This window comes from Vulpes lagopus, chromosome 17, assembly GCF_018345385.1.
Source record: "Vulpes lagopus strain Blue_001 chromosome 17, ASM1834538v1, whole genome shotgun sequence".
Classification (NCBI taxonomy): domain Eukaryota; kingdom Metazoa; phylum Chordata; class Mammalia; order Carnivora; family Canidae; genus Vulpes; species Vulpes lagopus.
This window is the reverse complement of record NC_054840.1, coordinates 5377797-5392557: the sequence shown is the minus strand read 5'-3', so window position 1 is coordinate 5392557 and position 14761 is coordinate 5377797. Positions and strand designations below refer to the sequence as shown.

At 43.0% G+C, this 14761-nt stretch overlaps 1 long non-coding RNA gene across 1 annotated transcript; it reads left to right on the top strand.

The window, feature by feature from the left end:
• Positions 1-818: 818 nt before the first annotated feature.
• On the top strand, positions 819-13320 carry LOC121477367. The gene is made up of 3 exons (XR_005984221.1): positions 819-948; positions 1064-1126; positions 13204-13320. It is a non-coding gene; the product is annotated as an uncharacterized LOC121477367 (long non-coding RNA).
• Positions 13321-14761: the final 1441 nt, after the last annotated feature.

Below are 14761 nucleotides of genomic sequence, written 5' to 3'. Positions count from 1 at the left end.
CCATCTCAAAGCTACGGCTTGAGGAGTTTGGGTGACGTGTGCGAGGTGCAACCACCGCCACGATCGAGGTATAGCTCAGGTCACTTTGCTTTGAAAGCTCATCTCCCTTTGCCCCGAGTTCGGTGTCGAGACACTCCCTTGAGTTCTGTGGCCGTCGCTAATACTGACCCTCTGGGTGGCTTCTCAGAAGGTTTGGTGCCTCTCTGGGGGCTTCTGCTCCTGCGAAATAAGACCAGTTGGGACAGGTTCGTTCCTGGGGGCTCTTGCTGGACATTCAGAAAGCAGGCAGGTGGCATGTGGGCAGGAATCACAGCGCTGCCCCCCGGTTCTCGAGTGGACCCCGAGGTAGCAGACACCAGGGGGTACAACCTGCAGTCGCGGGGCCCCCGGGCGGCTCGGGGGTTGAGCGTCTGCCTTCGGCTCGGGTTGTGACCCCGGGGTCGTGGGATCCAGTCCCGCATCGGGCTCCTGCATGGAGCCTGCTTCTCCCTCTGCCTGGATCTCTGCCTCTCTCTCTCTCTCTCTCTCTCTCTCTCTGTCTTTTGTGAATAAAAAAATAAAAATCTTAAAAAAAAACAAACAAACCTGTAGTTGCTTCATGCAGACCAAGTTCGCATTTGCTCTCTTGGTGCTGTGTCTTGATGTATTTGCATATGTAGGTATTGTTATTGGTATAATATTGTGAAATAATGACCACGAGGAGTCTAATTACAGTTCATCCCCATATGGAGGTGCAAAGTTTTGCATGTGTGATGGGAATTTTTACGAGTTACTCTCTTAGCAACTTTCAAGCATGTAACTATTACTCGCTGTAGCCGCCACGCTGTTCGTTGCATCCCCAGAACTTATTTATCTTATAACTGGAAGTTTGGGTCTTTGGACGACCTTCACTCATCTTACCCACCCCTCCCTCTGGCAACCTCAGCCACCTATCTGCTACTGGTGTCTGTGAGTTCAGGTTTTTCCTGTTCTTTGTTTGTTTGTTTTGCTTTGCTTCTAAGATTCCACTTATGAGTGAGATCATACAGTATTTGTCTTTCTCTGTCTGGCTTATTTCCCTTAGCATAATACCTTCCAGGCCCACCTGTGCTGTTGCAAACCGACCGGCCTTCCATCCTTTTTATAGGTGAGTAATATTCCATCGTGCATATATACCATTTTTTCTTTATGCATTTATCCGCTGACACTTTGGTTATTTCAGTATCTGGGCTATTGTAGATAATGCTGCAATGAACGTGGGGGGACGTGTTTCTTTCAAGACAATGAAAATTTCCAGCGGTGACCTCTTTGTACTTTCACACACACACGGTATGTGTGACAAATGAGCCCAGGCCCCAAATGTTCTGAGAAATAGTAACTTCATCATTTTGCCCATGATTAACCTGTTTATTTTCACGAGGGCGTCGTACTGAGAAGCAGGGTGGGGGGGTCCAAACGTTCATTCTCTCACTTTGACTACTGTGGTTTTCAACCCAGTACATAGTAACATGGGCAGGAAGCCTTTAAAAGTGTGGCCTCCGGGTCCCAGTTCAGATGAACCGAGTCCACAGCTGGTCTCCCCCGCCCTCTTGCTGCACGGCTGAAGCAGAGCCTGAAATCAGGCCCCGTGAAAGAAAGCAGGAGGACACAAATCAGGACCATTTTTCTGCCCCCAGAGTCTGGGCACCCTCTTCAGTCCTTACCTCCCTCCCACTGGCTCTCTTTCTCACTCTCCTTCTTTCCGCAATCCCCTCAAGCTAAAGAGAGGGTGGGATTTTCTTTGATTTGTCCTAACGTATCCTCATCCTCCCATAGGCCTTCAAGCCTCATGGCCTAGATGCCATAGGCAGAAGGGCTGCGTTCTAAACTGTAAGGGAATTTATGTGACTCAAAATTTTCAGAATTACACTCTCCCTCCTCCTCTTTACCCCCCCACCCTTATCCCCATCCCAGCCTTCTTCACCATCACCTTGTGTATACATGCACTTGCGTACACACACACACACACAAACACACAAACACACACACACACACACACACACACACACTCGGGTCAGGCTGGGGAAGTAGGGAGCATTGACACACTCAGACAGGCAAAAGAGAAAAGCACGTCAATGTTTTTCCAAAATAGGGATCCCTGGGTGGCGCAGCGGTTTAGCGCCTGCCTTTGGTCCAGGGCACAATCCTGGAGACCCGGGATTGACTCCCACGTCGGGATCCTGGTGCATGGAGCCTGCTTCTCCCTCTGCCTATGTCTCTGGCCCCCCCCCTCTCTCTCTCTGTGACTATCATAATTAAAAAAAAATGTTTTTCCAAAATATTAACCCCCTCACATTCAGTGTGCGTTCCAGTCGTCCTTCTGCCATTTTCTAGCTGTACCCCATGACCAAGTCACTCACGTTTTGGTGCTTTAGTTTCCTTACCAATCAAGCAATGGGATTTACTAAGGGGTCTTTAAGATCTCTAACAACCCTATCATTTATGATTCTATTGTCACCTGATCATACAAAGATAGAGGCTCATTTCTTCATCTGAAAGCAGTGTGTCCAAGACCTTTTCTGAAAAATCTTCAACGCCGATGAAACAGACACTATGACACCATCACCAAGGGTCACCTAACACTTTGCCTTTTGTGGGGGTAGAAATGGGTGGTAGGTGGATGTAGTAGGTTTCATTACAGCTCCCAATTCTTTACCCCTCGCTCTGTATGTGCACTTTGCTATGTGCTGGGTGGTTCATCTCACTAAAGAATATATTTCCTACCTCACTGATGTTGGGCTTAGCGGTGGGACTTGGCCACCAGGATACTACTATACCTAACATGAGAGGGCTTGAACTATAATTGCACCATTGGTCTTGCTCTCTTGACTACTGTCATTTCCATAAGAAGACAAGCCCTGGGAGGTCCAAGGAGAATGAGAGAAACATGGTGCTGGGCCAGACCCTGTCCACATTTTGGAGCGAAAGTCCACTGAACTCAGCCTACATCAGCTGATTCTCAAGCAACCCACAGAGAAGTGAACACGAAGAAGTCATTGTTGTTTTAATCCACTGCATTATTTGCCACAGAGCATTATGTGGTTACAGATAACTGATAGAGCCCAGGACTGGGATTATTTAGGATACTTTCAGCTGTAATTAAGAGAACGCTGCTTAAGAGAATGTCAACGAAATTTTAATTGGGCCTTTAGTGTCAAGCAGCTGAAGCAAATTCAGACAAATTGAGTAAGAAAAAGCAATTTATTAAAAGGATTTTGGGTAGTTAGGATTGTAGTGGAGGTTCCTGGAAACTTAGACTTGAAGTTTTCAAATTCAGGAACAACATCAAAATCTACCCGCGCATTCTGGTAGCAATATAACTGCTGCCACCACAGGCTAATCTACCACAGGGGCCACCAACACTAGATATCAGATTCTACTAGAACTCATGACAATGCTATTTCCGGAAGTTGAACAGAAATATTTAGCCTCTATTTCTGCTTCATGAAGCTTCATGAGTTACCATCAGATGCTGTCCAAGCATTTGTTGGTGCCTTGCTCATACTACACCTTAACCACAAGGAAGTATGAGGTCAGTATCTGACATTTTTAGCTTCTGTGGTGAAAAGTGGGCGGCTCATAAAGTGAAGAACTCCTAACCTATACAAGGGTTTTGCATGCTGGCCGGCCAAAGTGAAAGATAAATGCCCATTTCAGCCCACATATATGTATATGACATATCTGTCTCTGCCGTTGGTTCCCGGAACAGAGCTCCTTAAACTCTTCTAATTTTCTAAGTGATGAAAGCGCTAGGAGTACTTTTTGTTGTACTGAGATAACTCTAGGTAGGCTCCTGGAGGCTGCCAACCAGAAGACCAGACCATGATTAGAAGCTTAGGATTTTCAGCCCCAACCCCCATCCTCTAGAGAGGGGAAGGGGCTGGAAGTGGAATTAATACTTGATCATGTCTACATTCTATTTTGATCCCAATAGAACAGAGTTCGGTGAATCTCCAGGCTGGTGAACACATTCATACTGGCAGGGTGGTGTAGCCCAGCTCGTGGGGACAGAAGCTCCTAAGCTCAGGACTCTGCCAGACTTCACCCCGTGTATATCTTCATCTAGTTGTTCATTTGTATCCTTTATAACATCCCTTAATAAACTGGTAAATGTAAGTAATTGTTTCCCAGAGGTCTGTGAGCTGCTCCAGCAAATTAATCGAACCTGAGGAGGGGGTCTTAGGACCCTCTGATTTGTAGCCAAATCAACAGAAGTTATAGGAAACCTGGGAACCAACTACTTGCGATTGGCATCTAACGTGGGGTGGGAGCAATCTTAAACCATGGGATCCGATGCCATCCCTGGGTAGATAGTGTCAGAATTGACTTGAATTGCAGGGCACTCGGCTGATGTCATGGGGAATTGCTTCGTGTGGGGAACCACCCCCCCAATATGTGGTGGCCAGAAGTGTCAGAAGTGAAGTGTTGTGAGTGTTCTGTGTAAAAGAAAGGGAGACACCCACTAGGAAAGGACGGGTGTTTTCCCTGAGTAGGAGGGAGAATCATGGGTTTTTCAAATTTGGTAGGGTCCTCTCATTTTTCTCTGTAACTTCTTTGAAAATCACTTAGAGTATGTAATGAATTTCTAAATATTTATGGAATTTTCTAGACACATTATTGATATTGGCTTTCTAATTTCATTCTATTTGGGCAGAGAATGTACTCTGTATGATTTTATTCCTTTGAAATGAATTAAGATTTGTTTTATGAATCAACATATCTATCTTGGTGGAAATTCTATGTGCTCTTGCAAAGAATTCAGTAACTGGTATGGTGTTCTATAGTACCAACTAGAGCAAGTCGGATGTTGGTATAGCTCAAAATTTCTATAACTGCTTCAATTAATTGCTGAGAGAAGTGCGTTAAAGTCTCCATTATATTGGTAGGTTTGCTTCTTTTTTTCATTTGATTTCTGTTCGTTTTTTCCTTGTATTCTGAATCTCTCTTATTAGATGTTATGTATTCTTTATGAGTTATTGAACTAAAATGATACTATTTCATACATAACACCAGAATTTGTAGCATTGTAGTATGTTTCCTCCCCCCCACCTTTTTTTGGTGCTATTGTTGACATGTTTTACTTCTACTTGTTATATTCCCCATCATGCATTATTATTATACAACCTTAATAAGCCTGTTGTCTTTATAAAAATCTAAAGAAAAAAATGGGAAAACATCATTTACATTTACCCACATATTTACTATTTCTGGCTCTCTACATTATTTCTTATGGATCTGAATTCCATCAGGTACCTTTCCTTTACAATCTGAAGCATTGCCTTTAGTAATTCTTATAGTGGGATTCTGCTGGTGACAAGTCTTAGTTTTTCTGGAAGTTTAGTTTTTCTGAAAGTTCCTTAATTTCGCATTCACGTTTGAAGGATAGCTTTGCAGTATATGAAATTCTAAATTGGACATTGTTTTTCCTTTTATCACTCAAACTGCATCTTGTCATTATTTTGAGACCTCTATTATTTCTGTTAAGAAGTTGGCAGTCATTCTTATCACCATTCCTCTATGTAATGTCTTTTTTTCTCTTTAAAAATGTTCCCTTCCATTTTCAGAAGTTTTATTATGATGTGCCTTGGTATAGTTTTCTTTACATTTATCCTTCTCAGAGGTTTTTGAGTTTCTTAGATCTCTGGAAGTTTGTTTTAAAGCAAATTTGGGGGATCCCTGGGTGGCGCAGCGGTTTGGCGCCTGCCTTTGGCCCAGGGCGCGATCCTGGAGACCCCGGATCGAATCCCACGTCGGGCTCCCGGTGCATGGAGCCTGCTTCTCGAATCCCACATCAGGCTCCCGGTGCATGGAGCCTGCTTCTCCCTCCGCCTGTGTCTCTGCCTCTCTCTCTCTCTCTCTGTGACTATCATAAATAAATAAAAAATTAAAAAAAAAATAAAGCAAATTTGGTAAAATTTCAACCAATCCATCTTCTTTTTTTTTTTTTTAAGATTTTATTTACTTATTTATTTGAGAGAGAGAAAGCACACCCTAGTGGAGGGAGCAGCAGAGGGAGAAAGAGAATCTCAAGCAGACCTCCTCCCTGAGCGCTCGATCTCATGACCCTGAGATCATGACCTGAGCCAAAACCCAGAGTCAGACACTCAACCAACTGAGCCACTCAGGTGCCCCAAGTCTACCTTTATTTAATATTATTTTTTTTAAATATTTTATTTATTCATGAGAGACACAGAGAGAGAAAGAGAGAGGCAGGGCACAGGCAGAGGGAGAAGCAGGCTCCCCGCAGGGAGCCTGATGTGGGATTTGATCCCAGGACTCCAGGATCACGCCCTGGGCCGAAGGCAGGCGCTAAACTACTGAGCCACCCAGGGATCCCGCAAGTCTACCTTTAAATATGTATTCTCCTCCATTGTCTCTCTTGTTACTCTAGGGCTTTAAATGTAACTATTTTATTTTATTTTTCTAAAGATTTTATGTATTTATTCATGAGAGACACACAGAGAGAGGCAGAGACACAGGCAGAGGGAGAAGCAGGCTCCATACAGAGAGCCCCAATGTGGAACTCAATCCTGGGACCCCGGGGTCACACCCTGGGCTTCGGCCCAGGCAGATGCTCAACCACTGAACCACCTGGGCATCCCTAAATATAACTATTTTAAATCACTTGATACCGTCCCACAGCCATTGAGGCTCTGTTCTCTCCTCCTCCTCTTGCTCCTTCTTCAATTTTCCTTCCTTCTGTGGTTCGGTTTGCATAATTTCTCTATTGACTCATTATCAGCTTTGTCACCAACCTTTAACAACTTTCTATTGTCCTGTCTTTCTATATTTCCCATTTGATAAATGTTTGACTTCAACATTGTTTATTTCACTTCTAGGATTTACATGTAATTCTTTTTCGGAATTTCATGTCTCTCTTGAAATTTCCTATCCCCTCACTGATTGTTTCACTATTTTCTGTTGGTTTTTAAAATATATGTTTTAATAGTTTAAAAGTTCTTGTCTACTAACTTGAACATCTGGGTGATCCAGAGCTCTTTATCAACTTTTTTAAAAAATGTATTATGATCACATTTTTCTGTTTCTTCACACTTCTAGTAGTTTTTTATTATATAGCAGACATTGTCAATGACACGTTATAAAAACTGTAGATTCTGTAATCATCCACTAAGATGTGTTGAGTTTTTTTCCTAGCAGACAGTTAAATTACTGAGGGGTCACCTTGATCCTATGGAGGCTTGGCCCTTGGGATTTCAGTGGAAAGACCAAGGTATATACTAAACCTTCCAATTTAGAATGATTTGAACTCTAAATTCAGGTTTTCTAACACTAATTACTTGCTAAAATCCTTGCCCCTCTCTTTTGGGTCTCCAGAGTTGCTTTGTGGCTGGACTTCCTGAAGCCTTGTCATGCACATGCATAGTTTGGGAGTCAGCCAAGCATTTGAGGGAAGTTGCATTCAGATCTTAGGGACTTACTTCCCTGTGACTCCTTCCTTTCTGGAACTTTCTCTTCAGTTTCTAGGTGTGATTATAATAACCCCAAAAACTCTCCTCTGACTCCTCAACCCACTAAGACTGCTATTATCTGCTTGAGCTCTGTTCATGTTGCTTTAGGCAGATGAGGGAGTTTGCTCAAGGGAACTGCCAGTTAAATGTGATATCTTACCTAGCGTACTTCCCTTTTTTCAAGACTTTGTCTCTTAGAGGTTTTGTCTGTTTTTGGTTGTTTTCTAGTTCCTTGAAACAGATGCTGTTTTTTCTTATATTTTGTTCAAATTTTATAACTGTTACCAGCAGAAAAATAGTCCAATATGAGATACTCTGTTATTAAGTTGGAAGCCCAATAGTGACTTACTCTTAAGAATGAGGAAAAATTTTTCCAGACGTCTCTGACAAGTTCTCCAATGGGTCATTGGATAGAATTAGGTCCCTTATTTTTTCCTAAAGATTTTTCAGACTGTTCTTGAGCAACGAGCATTAATTAACAGTGAAAAATTACTCCTGTAGCCCAAAGTGGAGTTAGCTTCCTCTGAGGCAGGGAATTGCACAGAGCATGACAGATAAATACAGATATATGAACAAAACCAAAATTTTCTTAGGAAGAAAAAGAAAAGAATTCATAGAGAGGAGAGAGAATAGAAGAAAGGGGGGGCCAAATCACTTGTTCTTAACCCCAAGCTACACATCAAAACCATCCTTTTAAGTAAGACCTAGTATCTTCTGGATACATTGGTTTAGATGTTGGGCCTGCAAGACTCTGAGTTGCCCTGCCCCCCTGGCTTTAGGTGGTCCTACCCCCGCTGTTGTGTGCCAGGAGCTCCTTTTGCAATGCTGGTAGCTCTACCCCAATGACTCTACTGGGCATTGTCCTAATAGGGGCTCTCTGCAGTGGGCTCCTACTCTGGGGAGAGCTCTCTTGAGCCTCTATAAGGGTACTAATCCCATCCATGGGGGATGACCTAATCACCTCCCAGAGGCCCCACCTCCTAATACCATCACACTTAGTATTATTAGGCTTCAACATATGAATTTGGGAGAGACAAAAGCATTCAGACCAGAGCACCATGGAACTTCCTTAAAATTAAACCTCCTGGACTCAAACCCGGAAGTTCAGGTTCAGTTGGTCTAGAATGAAGCCTAAGAATCTGCTTGTTTACACAAATTTACCAAGTGGCTCTGAGGTACAATCTCTTTAAATAAGAGGAGCTTTTTTCAACCATTCATGGAATTTGCTCTGTACACATTTACACCCAAGGACTCCTTGCTACTCTGTAATGCTTTGGGGCCTGCAGTCTTCAAGTGGAGCACTATAGGTGGGGCCTCCTTTATTGAAGGGGTCCGTAGGTCCACATAGGCCCACGTGTAACCCTAGAAGAAGGCACAGAAATATCCACATGGGAAAATGGATGGGCACGAAGTAGCAACCACATGAGACAAAGGGCAAGCACTGGTCCCTTAGACGCTGAAGAGGCAGGTGAAACTGTTCATAGGGGATGTTAATGGAGCACCTAAGGTCACCCATGTGGGTAATGGAGGGGAACCCAGGTCTACAGGACCTTTTCTAAATGTCCTGAGTATAATCTAATAGGCTGACTACCCAGGAAAAGGAAGAAGTTGAAGGAAAGAGGGATGCCTGGGTGGCTCAGTGGCTGAGCGCCTGCCTTCGGCTCAGGATGTGACTCTGGGGTCCTGGGATCGAGTCCTGCATCGGGCTCCCCGCAGGGAGCCTGCTTCTCCCTCTGCCTGGGTCTCTGCCTCTCTCTCTGTGTCTCTCATGAATAAATACATAAAATCTTAAAAGAAAAAAAAAAGATAAAGGAAAGGAGTGAACAAAGAGCACAGCACCGCTTGCATTTCCCCCCAAAATACCTTTGGTCAGCGGTTCCATGTAATGTAACATTTCCACTTTGAAATGGTTTCTATTAAAAAAGTGTTTGTCAGTCTGGCTTTGATCAGCAGTTTTAAACAACTGGATGGATTCCCAGCTTTAGCCGTTTTCCCAGAAAAGTTGCCTCCTCCCACAGAGTGCAGCCGGTTTGCAGCCAGATGCAGGAGATCACTGTCCACATGACTGTCTTCGGGCTCTGAGTGTCCCTCTGTACAGTTACCTGACATAAGAAGATGGGGCAAGCCCCAGGAGCAGGGGACAGGGATCCCTGCTGGGATTCTCAGGGCAACTCCTCCCGATGCCTGTGCTCAGGGCTCTCTGGGATGACTCATTAGCTCTGTGAGCAACAGACACGTTTTCCTTAGAAGCATCGCTCTATGTTACTGATGGAAAATCACTACTATTTTCAAACGCTTTCTAAGGGCCAGCCACTGTTTGAGACCCCGTGCGAACATTATAACCTTAGACATCACAACACCCCGATGGGCTGAGTCTTACTGCTCCCATTTTACAGACGAGGAAAGGGAATGTTCCCTGTCCCCCGACAAAAGGACGACAGCACGGTGGCATCAGGCTTCCAGGCAGCGGGGCTCCAGAACCCGCGATATTCAGAGCGGGTCTGTGGGCCTGTTATAAATGCAGATTCTCAGGTCCCCAGACCTCCTGAATCAGAATCTGCATTTTAATAAGGTCTCGAGAGACTCATTTGCACAGTGAAGTCTGAGACTCTCTGGTGCACTATCTCCTCTTCGATTGGATTAATTTGGGCAAAGCCTTTAACTTCCCTGAACCCCAGACTTCTCATCTGTGACACACATCACAGCACAGTCTTTGTAGATTTGTTGGGATAACACAAGACAGTGTTGTGAAGAGTCCGGTGCTCAGAAAGTGCTTAACGCCCAGGCCATGGGATGGTGCGTGAGCATTCCCCGACTTCAAAAATAGTCAATGATATTATCCAAAGACCTTAAAAAGGCTATCCACCACTCTACTTCCCCTTGCTCCAAATACTCTTTCCACTACTGGACAGTGGAGTGACTAAAAGTTTACAGAAACCATTTTTTAATTTTTAACATTTGAACTTGTGGTAGTACTTTCTGGCTCTAAGTCTAGTATTCTTTCTTCTATATTGATTTTATTACTCTTTTTTCCCTTTTTTTCTTTTTAAAGATTGTATTTATTTATTCCAGAGAGACACAGAGAGAGGCAGAGACATAGAGGGAGAAGCAAGTTCCCTGTGGGGAGCCCAATGCAGGACTCGATACCTGGACCCCGGGGTCACGACCTGAGCCAAAGCAGATACTCAACCACTGAGGCTCCTGGCATCCCACCCTTTTTTCCTTCTAAAATTATTTCTGCAATGCAAAATGTATCCAACGGGGGGCGCCTGGCTGACTGAGTCGGAAGAGCATGTGACTCTCAGTCTTGATGTTGGGAGTTCAAGCCCCACATTGGGTGTAGAGACTGCTTAAGTGAATAAATAAACTTTTAAAATATACGTATAGAAAATAATATAAAACATATAATATAAACAATAATCGTAAAGTCATAAAACCATAGCCCAAGTCATAAATAGAGCCTTGTCTCTTATAAGACCTTGGTCTAGAACAAGATCTATTACCTTGTCCAGTAACTTGGACATTCCCTATGTGCTCCCTTTGCTATCTCAACTTTTGTCTTGGTTTCTTGCTTTTTAAAAAGTAGTTTTACCACCTGAATTCTATGTACAAAGAATCATACAGCAGATGTTTTGTGGGCCCCTGGATGGCTCAGTCAGCGAAGTGTCTGCCTTGAGCTTAGGTCGTGATCCCAGGGTCCTGGGATCGAGTCCTTCATTGGGCTCCCTGCTCGGTGGGGAGTCCGCTTCTCCCTCTACCCCCTCCCCTGCTTGTGTGCTCTCTCTTACACACTCTCGCGCAAATAAATAAATAAAATCTTCTAAAAAAATTTCTTTTGTGACTTGCTTCTTTCACTCAATCTGATGATTTTTAAGCTTCCTTCATGTTGATGTATGAAGCTGTAACCTACTAAAATTTTCATTGCTTCTAAGTATTTATTTGTTAAAACATCCCACAAGTTATCTGCCAAGAAGGCTTTTGAGTGGCTTCTCATTTTTTGGGTAGTTAGTGCTGCCACGAGCGCTTGCATACATGTCCCCTGACACATATGCCCACTTACCTGGGTCGTAGGTAATGTTGGTGTCCCTTGACTAGGGACAGTTTTCCAGTGCCAGCACTAATTTGTAATCTCACCTACAAAAAAATAATTCTTACTGCACTCCACACTTATCAACACTCAGTATCTTAGGAGTTTTGGGCTGGTCTGGTTAGGGTATAATGGGAAGTCATGTGGCTTTAATTTGTATTTTCTAATAGTGAGATTGAGTATCTCTTGATATGTTATTGTTCACTTAAGTTTCCACCTTCTGTGCAGAAACTGTTTGAATTTTTTTTACATTATTTTTCAATTGGATCATTTTACTCTTATCAATTCATGGAAGAGCTCCACATATCCGAGATACATGTCCTTTGTGTTTACATGCGTTGCCAACATCTTCAGATATTTTTGTGGATTTTCTTTGCGTTTTTTTAATGATGTGTCTTGATAAGCAGATATATGAATGTGGTCACTTTTATTAATCTATTCCTTTACAGTCTGTGCTTTTTATGTCTTGTTTAAAAAACCCATTCCTACTGTAAGTCATAAACATGGTGTAAAATTTCCATTTACTTAGGTCTTAACATTTATGCTTTTTAACTGACCTGGAATTTTATTTTATTTGTTTTAATAATAAATTTATTTTTTATTGGTGTTCAATTTGCCAACATACAGAACAACACCCAGTGCTCATCCTGTCAAGCGCCCCCCTCAGTGCCCGTCACCCATTCACCTCACTCCCGGCCCCCCTCCCCCTCCACCACCCCTAGTTCGTTTCCCAGAATTATTGACCTGGAATTTAAAAAAAAAAGAGAAAAAGGTTTTTTTTGATATGGAGTGAGATAGCATGCCCCATATTATTTTTTTTCCATATGGATAACCAACTGTCTCATCACCATTTATTGGTAAGTCCACTCTTTTCCTGTCCATCTCTAGTACTAACTCGGTCACATATCCATTGTCTATATATGTATAGATCTTTTCTGTAAGTTCCCAGTTTTGTTCATTGATCTATTTGCCTGTTGCTTTGTCAACACTACACTGTCTTCTCTAAAAAGTCATCTCACCTTCTTCAAGACACAGGGGATCTTGGTTGTTCTTGTCATTTCTTTGGTTTTCTTAGCTTCAAAATTAGAAGCTGGTACTAGATCATCTCTGTGGTGCTCACTAACCCTCAAAGGTTTGATTCTGTATCATAGCATCTTGTGTAATCACACGCTTGTTGTCCTTGACGATCCCATCAGATTTAGCAATTATTTTACCAAACTGTAATAATCGTTTAAAATATTTTTACATAGTTCTGTTATTAAATTAATACCTGTCTTTTTGCTTGTTTTCGAGAATTGTAATGCTCTTAGACTCTACCATCATTTTAAGATAAAGGCATTGTTGATACACAAGTACATAGAGAGTATTGCAGGTACCCGGCAGTTGCCTGCGATTTACAGGCAACCATAACGAAGCATAAATCACCGTCTCTGGTGTAGAAGAGCACATATTTTAGCTGGGGAGACATGGCAATGACCCAGTGCAATCTCTGACTACATCTGGATTTGGTTAGTTAATTTTCAGAAACTCAAGTTTTTGTGGGTTTTTTCCTCCATATAAAAAATGAAGTGCTTATCCTGTATTATCGTAATGCCCTTTTCTTAACTCCAGCATTTGATGAATTTCCAGATGGCAGCTCTTTCTACTCCCCCGCCCACGCGAAGGCCGTCAAAACACAGACAATCGGCAAATGACTCATCCCAGAAAAAAACTTGGAAGAGACACATTTTCTTCTTTAAAGAAACTTTTTTTTTTTTTCAGGAAGAAGGGAGACAAACCCATATGTGTGCCAATAAAAAAATAAAAAAATAAATCTTGGTGGATTCTTTTTCCTCTGTTGAAATCAGAGTCTCTATCATAAAGTTCTGCGTTTCTATTACCTTGTTTATCTTGTTCAGTTGGTAAGCCTGGAGTCCTGCCATGGTAATGTGCTAGCTACTTGTATGCTATCCAAATGTTGGATATGGTAACAAAAAGCCAGCACGAAAACAGCCAAGCACCAGTGATCTCTGACATGGTCGCACCCAAGTGAAAAAAGCTGAAAGGGAACCTGTTTTTGCAAGTGAATGCTGCAGGGTGGATTTGCCTGGCCTTAAGGAGTCAGGGGAACTTGCCAATGACATGGAGGTGAAACCATGGCTAGAATTTGGATTTCCAACTCCAAACTGGCTCTTTCTGCACATGGAAATGTGGGAATCTGACACAGATAGCTTCTAGGGGAAGGCTCTGTGACAGAGGAGATCCACTCTCCTCTCAATGATGAAATGATTTTGAGCCGATTACCCTAAATGCAAATAGCATTTTCCTAGGGGTGCAGAGAGGGAGACCGTGTCTTGCAGTGCACTACAGAAGTAAATATTCGTAGATACAACTCTTTCGCTGAGTTCAAGGCTAATAAATATTGGTTCGGGGGATAGAATTTATGGCAGGCAGAAAATATGTCTGATGTATAGTAACACCTGTTGTGGACTGGATTATGTTCCCCCCCAAAATCACATGTTGAAACCCAACCTCAGAATGTGATGATTTTTAAAGAGGGGACCTTTAAGGAAGTGAGCAAGGTGAAGAGGTCTTAGCTATGGTGCTTGATCCGCTAGGACTGGTTGTCTTTATATGAAAAGAGAGACATCAGGGATGGACACATGCAGAGAAAAGGCCTTAAAAAGACATTGGTGAGAGGGGGAGCCCCTTGCAAACCCAGGAGAGAGGCCCCAGGAGAAGCCAAGCCTCTCCATGCCTTGTTCTTGGACTTCCGGCCTCCAGACCATGACGAAATAAATACCTGTCGTTAAGCCACCCAGTCTGTGATGTTTTGTTATACGGCAGCCCTAGCAAACCAATATAATGCCTCCTGAGTCTCCTTTTCTGAAGTTTTCTCATTATTATTTTGAGAATAAGAACTGTGTCATTGACTTAATTCTGTAAAAATATTCTGGCTGAAGCCTTCTGTCCCTACCAAACAAAGCACACACACCTTGGCCTAATCCTTGGCTTCAGCTACTGCTCTGCTACAGCAGAGCCTCTTTTTTTTTTTTCCCCCCATTTTTTTCTTTTTAAAGATTTTATTTATTTATTTGAGAGGGAGAGAGAGAGAGAGAACCCAAGCAGGGGGAGGAGCAGAGAGAGAGGGAGAAGCAGGCTCCCCGCTGAGCCTGCAGCCAGACATGGGGCTAGGTCCCAGGACCCC